Source organism: Herpailurus yagouaroundi, unplaced genomic scaffold, assembly GCF_014898765.1.
Source record: "Herpailurus yagouaroundi ecotype Mexico unplaced genomic scaffold, PumYag 180, whole genome shotgun sequence".
Classification (NCBI taxonomy): Eukaryota; Metazoa; Chordata; class Mammalia; order Carnivora; family Felidae; genus Herpailurus; species Herpailurus yagouaroundi.
Genome location: NW_024412411.1, coordinates 9,985,061 through 10,002,870, shown reverse-complemented (window position 1 = coordinate 10,002,870; position 17,810 = coordinate 9,985,061). Strand labels below are relative to the sequence as shown.

The 17,810-nt window shown below is 39.8% G+C and overlaps 1 protein-coding gene and 1 pseudogene across 4 annotated transcripts in view; one reads left to right on the top strand and one right to left on the bottom strand.

Annotated features, from left to right (window-relative positions):
* Nucleotides 1-17,810, top strand: part of TENM4 (teneurin transmembrane protein 4) — a 2,953,639-nt gene that overhangs the window by 805,379 nt on the left and 2,130,450 nt on the right. The window lies entirely within an intron of this gene.
* Nucleotides 2,050-2,726, bottom strand: LOC121039175 (60S ribosomal protein L15-like; annotated as a pseudogene).

Sequence of the window (17,810 nt, the reverse complement as noted above, 5' to 3'; positions counted from 1 at the left end):
AAATGGCTTTAGAACTCCAAAGATAACATTGTTTGGAAATAGCATTACAGAAAACACACACGCAGCAGGACTGAAGACATACTGCATTTTACTTACATAAGAAAGTTAATGGCTTCCGTTATGTCTATATCAACCCCTCCTCACTGTGAGACCGCAGCCCGGGCTGTATTACCAGGCAGAGACTGCACAATTCCAGAGATTTTTCGAACTGTTACAAATTAGAATCCACGAGGGAAAGGCTCACTAGAGGACATCACAGGCGAGGTTATCATTTTTTCCTTTTGAAGTTGGGCCTCATATCTTTTTCTCATTATAATCATTACTTTGAAATATGATTTTTTTAAACAGTAATTTTCTAGAACAAAAGGGATAATACCATATTTCAAAAGCTTTACTGTGAAATTAAACCTTTGAACTACTGTGAAAGAAATTATTCCCTCAAGGCTGCAAGGCTTAAAGGTTATTAAAAATTTAATTTTAAGGAAGGCATCCAGGAAAAAAAAGTGTATAAATGCTACTTAGAACTCAGATTGCCCAACTTAATAACTCCCATTGCTCCTTATTTTTAAATAATCTGGAAGTGTGAACAAATGCACTCCCATTTTTTTCCGTGGCAAATCAGTATGTCAACAGATGGCTGGCAGTGCTCCTTAACATCGTCTGTCTTCAACTGGAGGTACATGCACTGCAGTGGTTCTGCTGGTATCTTCTGTCTCCCCCATTTAAAAGATAATGGAACAATGTAGAAGTATTACACACAGGATACACTGAACTGAAAGAATCCCCCAAACTCCAGATATTGTAATAAAGAACAAGTATCCAAACCACAGTATAAATGGTCCATGCTGGTATGATAGGAAAAGTTTCCATTTTCTCATCTGTGAAGTGAAAAGAATTTTCTTCATCCTGTGATACGGACGTGATATTAATGCTTCTCCATTGATCAGACAATGTGACCTCAGGCTTCTAACTTTCTTTGTGTTCCAGTTTCCTTATCTGCAAAATGAGGATAAGAACAATACTTACCTCATCTATGTCATAGAGTTGGCATGAAGATTAAATCGATTCTTATCTATACAATGCAGGGGATGGTAACTGGCACATAGTAAACATAATGTATTATTATTGTTATTATTAATTTTAATCCTACCATGTCCAAGTAATATAACGCATTCTTAAGAGAAAAGAGCAAATACATAATAAGTCCATGCTTATTTTTTTAATGTTTATTTATTTATTTTGAGAGAGAGAGCACAGCCGGGGAGGGGCAGAGAAAGAGGGAGAGAGAGAGGGAATCCCAAGCAGGTTCTTTGATGTCAGCACAGAGCCTGACATGGGACTTGGTCTCATGAACCATGAGATCGTGACCTGAGCTGAAATCAAGAGTTAGCTGCTTAACTGACTGAGCCACCCAGGTGTCCCAGGAAGTCCATGCTCTTAAGGAGCTCACAAGTAAGTAGGAGACTAACCGAATAAGGTACTGTGACTAAAAGCAAAACAAACAAACAAACAAACAAACAAACAAAAACCCCCAGCATATTAGAATGACAAATCAGTGGTATGCTTAGTATCCTCATCTGTGATTTGGATTTGCCTGTGTGGTAGACTGGGTGAGAAGAGGATGTGGTTAGGGGAGGGTTCCCCAAGGAGGTGCCTCAGGAAAATCATTCTAGGCATAAGGGAGTGAAAGTTCATGGAGTATAAATAAAACCTATTTCCCAGGAACACTGTGGAAGAAACAAATGACATGAAGCCATGCTTCTCCATCCTGACTGCAATTCAAGATCATCCATGAAGCTGCTTAAAAATACCATTTTTGATCTACTGAATCAGAATCTGCTGGCCTGCAGTCTGGGTATTGGTGATATTAACAACACATATAAGTAATTCTGTGGCACAGCCAGGGTTGAGAACCACTAAGAAATGCACTTTGAAAGCATATTGTAAACAGTGAATCTCAATACAAATGCTAGATATTGTGATGACTGTGTAGTATCTATTTATTTTTGACTGTCCTAAATTGTTTACCAGGTAAGATTTTTACAAACTTTACTTATATTGGCGGTAACAGTGGAGCTGGAGACTATTACATCTTCTCCATGCTGTGCAGTGAGAACCACCAACAGTGTGGTAGAACTTATGATCCTTTCCAAGGCCATGCAGGAGCCTGAGGATGTCAGCCCTCACAGCTCCCTGTGCTTGTGGACTGGTTTGGTGATCCACTGGGTGTCAGGAGTTCTTCTGAGAGCTTTATGGAATGGATCAATGAGGATAACCTCAAAGGGTTTGTGCGTGGAATCTTTGCAACCCAGTAAGAATTCAAGACTCTCAGAGCCCCACAGTAGCATCCAGCTCACTCCTCTGCAACAGACTGAAGGCTTTGGGCAAACTAGCTGGTTAACACCATGATGAACAGGCTTGCCAGCGGTAGCACCCTTAGGAACTGGGAGTTCACGGCCACCTCGTCGCTCACGAATCTGAAATGTGGCATAACCTTGCTTGGCCTTGTATCCCAGTCTGTGTGCTTTATCAGGCCAGGTTGGGCAGGGGTTCCTGTGGAGTGTAGAGAGCTGGAGGTACTGGCAGCAGCACAACCTGAGAAGAAAGCACATTACACTGGACTGTTTCTTCCTCCTTAGCTCCTGGGGGTACGTGTAAGTGCCTGTCCTGCTTACCTTTGAGCAGATGGCTGCTGCCACATGGAAAGGAAAGAGCCTTCCTCCCATGATCTTTTTTGGACCTACTACTGCTTAGTATCTAAATAGGTAAATACAATGATCTCAAGCCCTTTACACGTATAGTGTTTTGTTGTTTTTGCTATTTTGTTTGTTTTGGTTTGTTTTTGGTATTAGGTTTTTTGTTTCGTTTTATTTTTATTTTTATTTTTATTTTTGCTAAGTATGTTCACACACTGGGGCCAGAAGTGGCAAGCAAGACTGTGAATGACAAGCACAAGAAATTGGACTCACAATGAAACTTTTTCCAAGTTGGGAAATGATTAGATGTGGTGCTTAAAATAGAGATTGTCTCTGCTCTTCTGTTTCTTATGGAATAACCCATGTTAGGACAGAGATCCTCATGGAACTAACCAGGTGTCCAGTGCACTCAGAAAGAACCAGATTTGTCTCTCCTTGACATCATTCACTTGCTGAATCTCACCTGCAAATGTTCTCACCCAGGACACAGTAACCTTGAACCTACCATAACTGTAAGCTTTTCCTACTAGATTGTGTGCTCCTTGAGGGCAGTGACAATATGTCTGTCATCCACTGTTTCTCTAGTACCTTGCATGGTGCTTGTCATATAGTAGGCACCAACAAAGATTTATCTAGAAAGGATAATTGAATTTTTCCTTCCAGTGGGCGTAATGTGAATGCTATTTGGATCTCTGTTCACTGCCTTTGGGAAAAGGGTTGTTTCCCTATATTCTTAGTTGTTAGCTTATGTTAAAAGGATGTTTATGAGAGCTAGTGGCATGTTCCTGGTATGATTACTGTAAACAATTATTTTCAGAGTAATGTGGACAAATAATTCAATTCTGTTGTGTACTTCCACACCAGGCAGGGGTAAGGTCTATGTTTGCCCTTTTGGGCTATCACCTTGAACTTCTGCCTTGAACATGAAGCTATTAAGACATTCTGTTTCTCTTCTGAAGTCCTTGGTGTTGCCCTTTCTTTCTTTGCTTATCTAGAGTTCAGCAAAGCAAACCATTCATTATATATTTTTAAGAAAAATTGCAAAGACTATGCAATATGTATAACATGTAATTCCTTATTAGTGTGACTGTTGCTCTCTTAAATGCCTAGTATGTCAGATAAAATGAATTTTCTCATTAACCTCATGCATGCCAACTTGTCAAATTATGATGAACCAAACAAGACTGTACCCAGAAATTGAGCTGCCATCATTACGTTTATATGGCTTTGCCAATTAGTCTATAAATAACACATTTTTAACACACTTCACAGTTTTGAAACTAAACCACTTCTGAATGTTCTGAAATATAAGAATAGCAAAAAGACTATCCAAAGAAAGTAAAAGAAAATGATTTGCTCTTATTAGAGGAAATTAACATTATTTAGAGGAACAAGGGATCAGACAATCATATAGACATTCAACAAATATTTATTGGATGTCTGATCTGTGAATACAGTTTTCTTGGGTTTAGTAGGTGTGACTTAGTAAACAAGTTACTGGAATTTTTCCTTCAGTAGAAAATTATTATTTAAATAATAACATAATGTAAATATTTATTACACCTATATGGATTCAGGGTATTAGCAATGGAGTACCAAGATGAGTAAGACAAATCACTATATTTATGGAACTCACACTTGATAGTGAAGTCAGATAAAAAATGATTAGAAAAGAAATTGGGAAGGTAATAGTAGTACATACATACATATATACATAGTAGTATACATACATATATAGCAGCACGATGATAGCAGTTAAGGAAAGAAAGATAGATACCAGAAAAGGGAGGATTTGTAAAGCAGGAAATTATTTGACATAATTGTAAAGTTCAGGACCTGTCTAAAGAATGAAAATGATTTGGGGGACTATGACCTGTGTTTGTTTGAATCATAGTTTTTGAGTTCTAACATATGTTTGGAGGAAACTCTGGGGTTTGCGTGAGGGACTGGCAGGGAACATTGTCCATGCTCAGTGTCTCATCAGTTACAGAGAGTAACCCAGTTTTGTTTCCATCATGCACACTGCCTTTTGACAAAGACAAACAAAGGTGAAAGTTAACAGGACCCAACTTCTTTTGAAGGTACTTTAGAGTAACTCATCTTTGCTGAAGATTTTCACCCTCCATGCCCAGTAACCATATAAACTACTTTTGCCAACCACTTTTTTCTTCTTAAAAAGAGTTCTGGTAAATACGGTTTTCCCCATCAAGTTTTATTTCAAGTGATGTTTTAGTGCCCTGTGAGACCTTACTGTAACACCCATAACTACTGCTATGCCCTACTATCAAGTGAAATAAGACACAGATGCACACTTCCCATCCCCACTCATAAATGGCACAGACAAGGTCTGTCTCCCCCTGCTAACGTGACCCCACAAGAACAGAAAGCACATCTCTCTTATTGACTGATTTGTGTCCAGTACTTAGCATTGCTCAATAAAGATGTGTGGAGTAAATCAAGAATAAGCTAACTTAATCCTCACAACCCTCAAGTTCTTTTTTGAGCTGGTGTAGTGAACAAATGTCATTTTTCCCCAGAGTAAAGTTGATACCCATTCAACTCAAATCTTATATTGATTTCATTTAAGAGTGTAGATTCTCATCACAAGAAAGAAATGAAAAGAGAAGCATGTAATTACGAGAGGAGAGAGACAGGCATCTTCTAATTAATTAAGAAATGATGCAATTCTGGTCCCTTTATTTTAATAGAAACATTATTTCCGTTTTCATTCTGAATCAGGAGGTGTGGGAATGAGATGAAGATTGCAGGAGCATGAGAAGGGAAGAGTCACACATAATTGGAGTCTGCAAGTGTAGATGGTACATCTCCAAAGCCTGGCAGTGGAGGGAAAATGGTGGGCACAGGACAGCTTCATTTCCTTGAGAGAAACCAAACACGGTTCTTTGCAAAAATCTTGTGTTCACTTACTTTTTGAAGGGAAAATAATAACAACTAACAAATGCCATTACAGGGCATGCTTTGGCCAAAAAGTAATTTGTACTATAATTATATAATACAGACTCAGATTCTCCTATATTAAATGGGAATATAAATATTCCTTCTCATATGGAGTATCATGTATCATGCAAAGTGCTTAAGGTGCTGGTACATACTAAGCCTTCGTGAATGTAAATGTTTGTCATTGGTGTGTCTTTATAAGTAACTCTTCACCTCAGGCCTGGAAAGGAAACATTTATTAATCTCACTTCACGGGTGGAGGGAACATGGGCAGGAGAAATGAACTAAGTCCCCCCCACTCCATCTCTTAACTAGAAAATGGAAGAGCCAGGACTCTAATTCAGGCTTTCAGTAAAAAACACTCTTTCTTCTGAAATAAATTTGGATAACTTATTTTTTTCAGTTGCAGAGGCTTTGTCTTGTTATTTTTTTTTAATTTGCTAATCTTGATAATGTATTTTTTCTTGTCTTGTAGTACATAGTTTTAGAGTTTGTCAGTTTTAGACTTGAATTAAAAATGTGCTTATTTGATGGTCAAACAGGCATCCTCTCATCATATATTAATGGTAATGATTTCTGTTTGAGCATCTTCAGGTTCCTAAAACTAAAAGGCCACAGGTTTGAAAGTGAGATACAGAGAGATATGTTTATGCATCCACAAAAAGACAGAGAGCTGGGGAAGGGGAGAGATGTACACTCATACAGATGCATGGGACAGCCCTGAGTGGGGTTTCTTGACAACCCAGTATCTGGGAAGGGGCTGAGCCAAGAGCAATTTGCAGTAATTACACTTGAAAGAAGTAACAGAGTCCTCTCCATCTGGACAATGAGAGGGCAAGGTGCAGACATGAGCAAAAGAACTAATACCATGCAGAAGGAATGCCTTGTACCTTCTGTTATTATTAAATGCTAGTGGTGCATCAGACATTGCCCTGCTAGCTAGCTACTTTTCGTGTGCTATCTTCACTCTTTAATAACGTGCTATCGTCTCAGGATTAACATAGCTTTTAGAAGCACAGTCTGGAGATCTTTCATTTTTCCTGGGTATCCCACTTGTCCAGACAAGTACTGAGCTGGCTTTTTATGAAAACTGGAGTCTGCCTTTATCTGTAAGATGTACTGAAAAGTGTAGGTGATTGGGAATGAACAACCTGTCTCAAATTTAATTTATTTTGGTTGGAAAGACAGTGATATCAATAACTGGGAGATGTGCTTGAAGCCTTGAAACTGGAAAACTCTGACATGGACACTCACAAAGGTCACCTCCATGAGGGCAGGGAGCAGAGTAAGCAGGTAATCACCCAGAACTTCCCAGATCAAATCTGTAAATCCGTGAAATGATTATCACTACATCCTGAGATGTCCATACCAGGCTTCTTAGATAAGCCCATAGGCCCCAGAACAGGAAAAGCCTTTCCTACTCTGACAAAGGTGAGCTGACTCTGCCTTCAGGTGTGATTTTCTGGGCTGCTGAGTACAGTCAGGAGTCACCAATGCTTGACCAGCTGATCATAGGTGCTGACAAGAGGGCATGGGTGTATGTTCTAATTGTTGATTACCGAATGCTGCATACCTGAAGGAGAGTTAGAGGGAAGCTTCAATGATGCCACTTTTCATCTTCTCCAGTTTCACTGCCTCCTACTCAACTCCTTGGACTGGGTACACACAGCAGGAAGACAGGCCCTTAGGGTTTGCCCAGAGCAACCTCATTGAAAAATGCCTCCAGCTTCCCCTACCGCAAGTGGAAGGTGGGGGAAAGTGCTCGCACCTGCACATGCTTCCAGGAGCACAGCTCCAGAAATACCCAGGCCTTTGTTAATTCTTCTCCAATAAATATCTGCCGCAGATGGGCTTACATTTCCGGAATCAAGTTTAAACTGCCCGGAAAACTTTAGATTGGTAATGAGTGGTAAGGAAAGCCTGCTGTTGAGTGGAATGGAATCCTGAAGCCACTGCCTCATTAATCTGAAGTCATCTTTTTTTTTTTTTCTTCTAATTCTAAAATGACTCACAAAGCTCCATTAGGTTTCTTCTCCAAAAAATGCACTGAGGTTCCAAAGAGATGTATTAACACCTTCCACACAGTAAGTAATAACTCTTAGATCTTCAGACTTTTATTTTTTTTTTATTTATATATGAAATTTATTGTCAAATGGGTTTCCATACAACACCCAGTGCTCATCCCAAAAGGTGCCCTCCTCAATACCCATCACCCACCCTCTCCTCCCTCCCACCCCCCATCAACCCTCAGTTTGCTCTCAGTTCTCAACAGTCTCTTATGCTTTGGCTCTCTCCCACTCTAACCTCTTTTTTTTTTTTTTTTTCCTTCCCCTCCCCCATGGGTTCCTGTTAAGTTTCTCAGGATCCACATAAGAGTGAAACCATATGGTATCTGTCTTTCTCTGTATGGCTTATTTCACTTAGCATCACACTCTCCAGTTCCATCCACGTTGCTACAAAAGGCCATATTTCATTTTTTCTCATTGCCACGTAGTATTCCATAGTGTATATAAACCACAATTTCTTTATCCATTCATCAGTTGATGGACATTTAGGCTCTTTCCATAATTTGGCTATTGTTGAGAGTGCTGCTATGAACATTGGGGTACAAGTGCCCCTATGCATCAGTACTCCTGTGTCCCTTGGATAAATTCCTAGCAGTGCTATTGCTGGGTCATAGGGTAGGTCTATTTTTAATTTTCTGAGGAACCTCCACACTGCTTTCCAGAGCGGCTGCACCAATTTGCATTCCCACCAACAGTGCAAGAGGGTTCCCGTTTCTCCACATCCTCTCCAGCATCTATAGTCTCCTGATTTGTTCATTTTGGCCACTCTGACTGGCGTGAGGTGATATCTGAGTGTGGTTTTGATTTGTATTTCCCTGATAAGGAGCGACGCTGAACATCTTTTCATGTGCCTGTTGGCCATCCGGATGTCTTCTTTAGAGAAGTGTCTATTCATGTTTTCTGCCCATTTCTTCACTGGGTTATTTGCTTTTCGGGTGTGGAGTTTGGTGAGCTCTTTGTAGATTTTGGATACTAGCCCTTTGTCCGTTATGTCATTTGCAAATATCTTTTCCCATTCCGTTGGTTGCCTTTTCGTTTTGTTGGTTGTTTCCTTTGCTGTGCAGAAGCTTTTTATCTTCATAAGGTCCCAGTAATTCACTTTTGCTTTTAATTCCCTTGCCTTTGGGGATGTGTCGAGTAAGAGATTGCTACGGCTGAGGTCAGAGAGGTCTTTTCCTGCTTTCTCCTCTAGGGTTTTGATGGTTTCCTGTCTCACATTCAGGTCCTTGATCCATTTTGAGTTTATTTTTGTGAATGGTGTGAGAAAGTGGTCTAGTTTCAACCTTCTGCATGTTGCTGTCCAGTTCTCTCAGCACCATTTGTTAAAGAGACTGTCTTTTTTCCATTGGATGTTCTTTCCTGCTTTGTCAAAGATGAGTTGGCCATACGTTTGTGGGTCTAGTTCTGGGGTTTCTATTCTATTCCATTGGTCTATGTGTCTGTTTTTGTGCCAATACCATGCTGTCTTGATGATGACAGCTTTGTAGTAGAGGCTAAAGTCTGGGATTGTGATGCCTCCTGCTTTGGTCTTCTTCTGCAAAATTGCTTTGGCTATTCGGGGCCTTTTGTGGTTCCATATGAATTTTAGGATTGCTTGTTCTAGTTTCGAGAAGAATGCTGGTGCCATTTTGATTGGGATTGCATTGAATGTGTAGATAGCTTTGGGTAGTATTGACATTTTGACAATATTTATTCTTCCAATCCATGAGCAGGGAATGTCTTTCCATTTCTTTAAATCTTCTTCAATTACCTTCCTAAGCTTTCTATAGTTTTCAGCATACAGATCCTTTACATCTTTGGTTAGATTTATTCCTAGGTATTTTATGCTTCTTGGTGCAATTGTGAATGGGATCAGTTTCCTTATTTGTCTTTCTGTTGCTTCATTGTTAGTGTATAAGAATGCAACTGATTTCTGTACATTGATTTTGTATCCTGCAACTTTGCTGAATTCATGTATCAGTTCTAGCAGACTTTTGGTGGAGTCTGTCGGATTTTCCATGTATAATATCATGTCATCTGCAAAAAGCGAAAACTTGACTTCATCTTTGCCAATTTTGATGCCTTTGATTTCCTTTTGTTGTCTGATTGCTGATGCTAGAACTTCCAGCACTATGTTAAACAACAGCGGTGAGATGGGCATCCCTGTCGTGTTCCTGATCTCAGGGAAAAAGCTCTCAGTTTTTCCCCGTTGAGGATGATGTTAGCTGTGGGCTTTTCATAAATGGCTTTGATGATCTTTAAGTATGTTCCTTCTATCCCGACTTTCTCAAGGGTTTTTATTAAGAAAGGGTGCTGGATTTTGTCAAAGGCCTTTTCTGCATCGATTGACAGGATCATATGGTTTTTCTCTTTTTTTTTGTTAATGTGATGTATCACGTTGATTGATTTGCGAATGTTGAACCAGCCCTGCATCCCAGGAATGAATCCCACTTGATCATGGTGAATAATTCTTTTTATATGCCGTTGAATTCGATTTGCTAGTATCTTAGTGAGAATTTTGGCATCCATATTCATCAGGGATATTGGCCTGTAGTTCTCTTTTTTTACTGGGTCTCTGTCTGGTTTAGGAATCAAAGTCATACTGGCTTCATAGAATGAGTCTGGAAGTTTTCCTTCCCTTTCTATTTCTTGGAATAGCTTGAGAAGGATAGGTATTATCTCTGCTTTAAACGTCTGGTAGAACTCCCCTGGGAAGCCATCTGGTCCTGGACTCTTATTTGTTGGGAGATTTTTGATAACCGATTCAATTTCTTCGCTGGTTATGGGTCTGTTCAAGCTTTCTATTTCCTCCTGACTGAGTTTTGGAAGAGTGAGAAATGGAATTTGTCCATTTCTTCCAGGTTGTCCAATTTGTTGGCATATAATTTTTCATAGTATTCCCTGATAATTGTTTGTATCTCTGAGGGATTGGTTGTAATCATTCCATTTTCATTCATGATTTTATCTATTTGGGTCATCTCCCGTTTCTTTTTGAGAAGCCTGGCTAGAGGTTTGTCAATTTTGTTTATTTTTTCAAAAAACCAACTCTTGGTTTCATTGATCTGCTCTACAGTTTTTTTAGATTCTATATTGTTTATTTCTGCTCTGATCTTTATTATTTCTCTTCTTCTGCTGGGTGTAGGCTGCCTTTGCTGTTCTGCTTCTATTTCCTTTAGGTGTGCTGTTAGATTTTGTATTTGGGATTTTTCTTGTTTCTTGAGATAGGCCTGGATTGCAATGTATTTTCCTCTCAGGACTGCCTTCGCTGCGTCCCAAAGCGTTTGGATTGTTGTATTTTCATTTTCGTTTGTTTCCATATATTTTTTAATTTCTTCTCGAATTGCCTGGTTGACCCACTCATTCGTTATTAGGGTGTTCTTTAACCTCCATGCTTTGGGAGGTTTTCCAGACTTTTTTCTGTGGTTGATTTCCAGCTTCATAGCATTGTGGTCTGAAAGTATGCATGGTATGATTTCAATTCTTGTAAACTTATGAAGGGCTGTTTTGTGACCCAGTATATGATCTATCTTGGAGAATGTTCCATGTGCACTCGAGAAGAAAGTATATTCTGTTGCTTTGGGATGCAGAGTTCTAAATATATCTGTCAAGTCCATCTGATCCAATGTCTCCTTCAGGGCCCTTGTTTCTTTATTGACCGTGTGTCTAGATGATCTACCCATTTCTGTAAGTGGGGTGTTAAAGTCCCCTGCAATTACCACATTCTTATCAATAAGGTTGCTTGTGTTTATGAGTAATTGTTTTATATATTTGGGCGCTCCGGTATTCGGCACATAGACATTTATAATTGTTAGCTCTTCCTGATGGATAGACCCTGTCACTATTATATAATGTCCTTCTTCATCTCTTGTTACAGCCTTTAATTTAAAGTCTAGTTTGTCGGATATAAGTATGGCTACTCCAGCTTTCTTTTGGCTTCCAGTAGCATGATAAATAGTTCTCCATCCCCTCACTCTCAATCTAAAGGTGTCCTCAGGTCTAAAATGAGTCTCTTGTAGACAGCAAATAGATGGGTCTTGTTTTTTTATCCATTCTGATACCCTATGTCTTTTGGTTGGCGCATTTAATCCATTTACATTCAGTGTTATTATAGAAAGATATGGGTTTAGAGTCATTGTGATGTCTGTATGTTTTATGCTTGTAGTGATGTCTCTGGTACTTTGTCTCACAGGGTCCCCCTTAGGATCTCTTGTAGGGCTGGTTTAGTGGTGACAAATTCCTTCAGTTTTTGTTTGTTTGGGAAGACCTTTATCTCTCCTTCTATTCTAAATGACAGGCTTGCTGGATAAAGGATTCTTGGCTGCATATTTTTTCTGTCTAGCAAACTGAAAATCTCGTGCCAACTCTTTCTGGCCTGCCAAGTTTCAAAAGAGAGATCAGTCACGAGTCTTATAGGTCTCCCTTTATATGTGAGGGCACGTTTACCCCTTGCTGCTTTCAGAATTTTCTCTTTATCCTTGTATTTTGCCAGTTTCACTATGATATGTCGTGCAGAAGATCGATTCAAGTTACGTCTGAAGGGAGTTCTCTGTGCCTCTTGGATTTCAATGCCTTTTTCCTTCCCCAGTTCAGGGAAGTTCTCAGCTATTATTTCTTCAAGTACCCCTTCAGCACCTTTCATTCTCTCTTCCTCCTCTGGGATACCAATTATGCGTATATTATTTCTTTTTAGTGTATCACTTAGTTCTCTAATTTTCCCCTCATACTCCTGGATTTTTGTATCTCTCTTTTTCTCAGCTTCCTCTTTTTCCATAACTTTATCTTCTAGTTCACCTATTCTCTCCTCTGCCTCTTCAATCCGAGCTGTGGTGGTTTCCATTTTGTTATGCATTTCATTTAAAGCGTTTTTCAGCTCCTCGTGACTGTTCCTTAGTCCCTTGATCTCTGTAGCAAGAGATTCTCTGCTGTCAGCTATACTGTTTTCAAGCCCAGCGATTAATTTTATGACTATTATTCTAAATTCACTTTCTGTTATATTATTTAAATCCTTTTTGATCAGCTCATTAGCTGTTGTTATTTCCTGGAGATTCTTCTGAGGGGAATTCTTCCGCTTGGTCATTTTGGATAGTCCCTGGCGTGGTGAGGACCTGCAGGGCACTTCCCCTGTGCTGTGGTGTATAACTGGAGTTGGTGGGCAGAGCCGCAGTCAGACCTGATGTCTGCCCCCAGCCCACCGCTGGGGCCACAGTCAGACTGTTGCGTGCCTTCTCTTCCCCTCTCCTAGGGGCGGGATTCACTGTGGGGTGGGGTGGCCTGTCTGGGCTACTTGCACACTGCCAGGCTTGTGATGCTGGGGATCTGGCGTCTTAGCTGGGGTGGGTAGGCAAGGTGCACAGGGGCAGGAGGGGCAGGCTTAGCTTGCTTCTCCTTAGGTGATCCACTTCAGGAGGGGCCCTGTGGCAGCAGGAGGGAGTCAGATCCGCTGCCGGAGGTTTGGCTCCGCAGAAGAGCAGAGTTGGGTGTTTGCGAGGAGGGAGCAAGTTCCCTGGCAGGAACTGGTTCTCTTTGGGATTTTGGCTGGGGGATGGGCGGGGAAGATGGCGCTGGCCAGCGCCTTTGTTCCCCACCAAACTGAGCTCTGTCGTCCGGGGGCTCAGCAGCTTTCCTTCCCTTTGTCCTCCAGCCTTCCCGCTTTCTGAGCAGAGCTGTTAACTTATGACCTCCCAGCCGCTAAGTCGCGCTTGCTGTGGGAACACAGTCCATCAGGCCCCTCCGCTTTTTGCAAGCCAGACTCGGGGGCTCTGCTTGGCCGGCGAGCCGCCCCTCCGCCCCGGCTCCCTCCCGCCAGTCCGTGGAGCGCGCACTGCCTCGCCGCCCTTCCTACCCTCTTCCGTGGGCCTCTCGTCTGCGCTTGGCTCCAGCGACTCCGTTCTGCTAATCCTCTGGTGGTTTTCTGGGTTATTTAGGCAGGTGTAGGTGGAATCTAAGTGATCAGCAGGACGCGCGGTGAGCCCAGCGTCCTTATGCCGCCATCTTCCTCTGTGTCCCTATTTTATTTGTTTTTAGAGAGAGAGAGGGTGCAAGCGAGCGACGGGCAGAGAGAAAGGGAGAATCCCATGAGGGGCAGAGAGAAAGAGAGAGAGAGAGAAGCGAGGCTCCTCTTCAGACCTTTATATCAGAGATGATATCACTTGAACATAACCATGCATTTGTTTTAATCTAAGTGATGAAACAGATAAGAATTAGTCATTCCCTGATGGAAATCAAGTATGATTCATTATTTGGCAAATGTTTATTAATTTGTTATTAATTGCTATTTACAGAGAATAAAATTATTTTTTCCTCATATGTCATATTATAATATTGTCTATATGCTCAAGAATCCTTCTGAGATGGTAATTGTTACAATATGTCCTTTTAAATAACTTTTCTTTGTTCTTCCAGTGCTCTAATTCTGATTGTACCAGTTATTAACTTGGAAACTTTGGACGGGTTAATTCACTTATTTAAATTTAAGTTCCCTAAAATTTTTAAATGGGTTATTGCTTGAATGGAATGAGATAAATCTGTAAGCCCATACAAATTTCTTTTAACTCAACTGAGTTCTGTTGTGTTAAAACTCTACTGAGTTCAGTACACACTGAGCATACATTCACCACTCTGTATAACTTATTTTCTTTTTCTCAATCATCATATGAAGTAGGTATTATCCAGTCATACAGAGGAGGAAACTGGAGCTCAGAGAGTTAATAAACAATTTTCACAGCCAGTGAGTGACAATAAGAATTTGAACCTCAGTCAGGGTGATTCCAGAGCCCCGGCCACCTCCCTAAGCATGAGTCATTGATTTTATAGTTTATTATTCATTTCATTGTGGTCTTTCTTTAGTAAAATGCTTCTCCTCTTATATATCTCCTATTTTGCAAAGTCAATTTGCCATGGAGCTAATATCATTCATTGAATGTCAAATAAGAACCTGCACGGGCAGAGAAAAGGATAGATGGTACTGAAGATCTGGGAGAGAAAATGAAAAAGAACTAAAATATAAGATGACCAGTTTATCAGCCAGGGAAATTCACACCTAGAATATAAGTTTTGATTGGGAACATTTGCACAATGCTGGAAAATACTCCTTTCTTGAATTTTCACTTCCTTTTTCATACCTTTAATAATTCTGTCCCCTCTTACCCAAATCCTTTCATTCTTGTACAGTTTTCCCTTAGCTTCAGCAAACTGACTTTTTCTCAAAGTTGTGTATTTTCAGCTCCCAACCAGCTAAACTTCATCAGCATCAGTCATTTCTATCCTCAGAATGTGGTTCTCTGGTAGAACCACTGGTAAAGAGTTTTTAGATGAATCCCACAAGAAATGAGGTTCTATTGATCAAAAAAAAAAAAAAATGATGAACATGAAAATAGCACTATGTTCCAAGCACTCTATTAGTTTCCAAGAATATGAAGTCAGGTTTAGAGACAGATTCCATTCTCCAAGATACAAACATTTAAACATATAGTAACAGTGACTGATGATAAGGGTAATAATAGAATTGCACCATAGAAACATGAGTGGAGAAAAAACTACCATAAGGAGGTCAAACAAGATTTATAGATGATGTGGCAATAGAAAAATTCTAGAATGGGGAGAAGTTTACCCCATAGAAAAGCAGAACTTGGGCAGTGTAAACCAAGGAAGCACTGTGAGCAAAGACAGGGTGGTATGAACAAATGTCAATGTTTCCATCTGAAGAAGAAGCTAAAAGTGCGAAAGCATCAAATTAGTCCTGCTATGAGATTTTATCTTAACCTTAAATATCAAACAAAACAACAATAACAAACTTTTTAAATTTAATTTTACTTTTTAATGTTTTTATTTATTTTTGAGAGAAAGAGGAGAGAATTCTAGTCGGGGGCGGGGCAGAAAGAGAGGGAAGGGAAGAATCCCAAGCAGACCCCACACTGTCAGTGCAGAGCCCTCCTAGGGCTCAAACCCACAAACCACGAGATCATGACCTGAGCTGAAATCAAGAGTTGGACGCTTAACCAGAGCCACCAGGCACCACAATAATAATAAAATTTGATTTTGGATTAGACAAAGTATGTTCTGTATATATTAAAATATTAGTGGATTAATCCACTTTATTCAAGATTACCTGTTGGTTGACTGTTCTACCAAATGCTTGACTAGCCATTGAGCATGCGATGATGAATAAAGTAGACACAATACCTGACACAGACAGTTTATCATCTAGTGGAGAAACAGACATTGAATAACATCAGATAGATAATGTATAGTTTCTAATGTGGTAAGTAGTTTAATAATGCAGTGAATGAAAGAGATGTTTCAGCATAACATTTGCTGGGATTGGTGAACAAGGTCAAGAGAAAAATTCAACCCAGGAATGAATACATACAAAATAAGCAGAGGGGATAAAAGTAGAAACTGTCAAGTGTTTAATTTAAAAAAGAGCCAAACATCTGCTTTGGCAAGAGGCTATTGAAAAGGGTTTGAAACATTATATTTGGCTCAAAGTATAAATAGGATTACCCGTGTTGATGTTACTATTCGTTTTAAATTAGTTCAGTGGGTTCCCTAAAATAACAAAGATCCAAATTATGAGTGTGATATTCCTCATTTTGTTTTATAGATTTATCTGATACATGCAGTTTGTTTCTAAATATATTTTAAAGATATTAATAAACTAAAATATTCACAAAGATGGATGCCCAAGACCTGCAAATCATGCTGTATGTAGTAATGGGTAACAAAAGAAAAAAAATGCTCCACACCTGGAAGTGGAATGGAATGGTTATAAGAGCTACATCAGACATTATTTTCAGTCCAGCCCTTTCAAGTACTGCCATACCTTTTGGAGCAATTGATTTAATTTCTCTAAGCCTTAATTTGGTAATCTTTATTGGAGAGAAAAATATAACCTATTTCTGGGGCACCTGGATAACTTAGTCGGTTAGTCATCCAACTCTTGATTTTGGCTCAGTATCTCAAGGTTCTTGAGCCCGAGTATGGCTCCACACTGACAATGCGGATCCCTGTCTCTCTCTCTCTTCCTCTCTCTCTCTTCCCTGCCTCCCACTTGCTTGCTTTCTCTGAATATCAACAAACTTTTAAAACAATGTGTATGTGTGTGTGTGTGTGTGTATGTATGTGTGTGTGTGTGTGTATATGTATGTATATATATATGTATGTGTGTGTGTGTGTGTATATATATATATATATATAAATATAAAACACCCCTTTCTTATGTTATTGTGAAGATTAAATAATATAATACATGTAATATGTTCAGAATATTACCTGTCATGTAGTACATGTTTGACAAATGTTAGCCAGTGTATATTTGATGTCTGCTAATTCTGATAACATACTATGTTTTCCTAATCTTCAACTTGTTGCACTTCCCTGGCCTCGTTCTTTAGGAAACTGCTCTTCTTCCACTGCAATCCTATAATTCTTGTGGAGCTCCCAACCAAAGCACCCATCTTCCAGATGATGGAGGTGGCCTTGCACCCCAAGCCTAAAGAACCATAATGCTGCATCACCTTGGCCAAAGATTGGTAATGGGTCATTATGTGAATGTAGTTGGCCAGTTAGAATCCTTCCCTGTTGTTTTTATGTGCTAAGCTGCAGGAAACTTTCTCATGTTTCAGACTGTCACGGTGTGCTTCAGAGCTAGAGAGGCCATGTCTGTTATCACATATATCATATTGCATACGTATCATATAGAGCAACAGAAGCAACAAATGCAGAATTTAGCTAGGACTCCCAATCTTATAAAACATTGCCCTTCTGAAGATGGAATGTCCTAGCATCTCCAATGGAAGATTTTGAAAGAGAACTGAAAGCAGAAGCTAGTCTAATGGACTACATAAGTAGTCCTGATAGTTCATCATATTCTAACAGTTCATCATCTTCAGGTAGTGAGGATAGTTCCAGTGACTCAGACAATGAAGAGTACAGATCCTCTCCTTCTGAGCCAGGAACTTGTATCTCAGGACATCCTGTCATGTCTGCCATGCCACAGTGCAGGATTCCTGATATGGATGCTGGCCTGAATAAATCTCATGAGAACAGTGGCCTTCTGATGAGTACTTTAAGATATATATATATATATATATATATATATATATATATATAT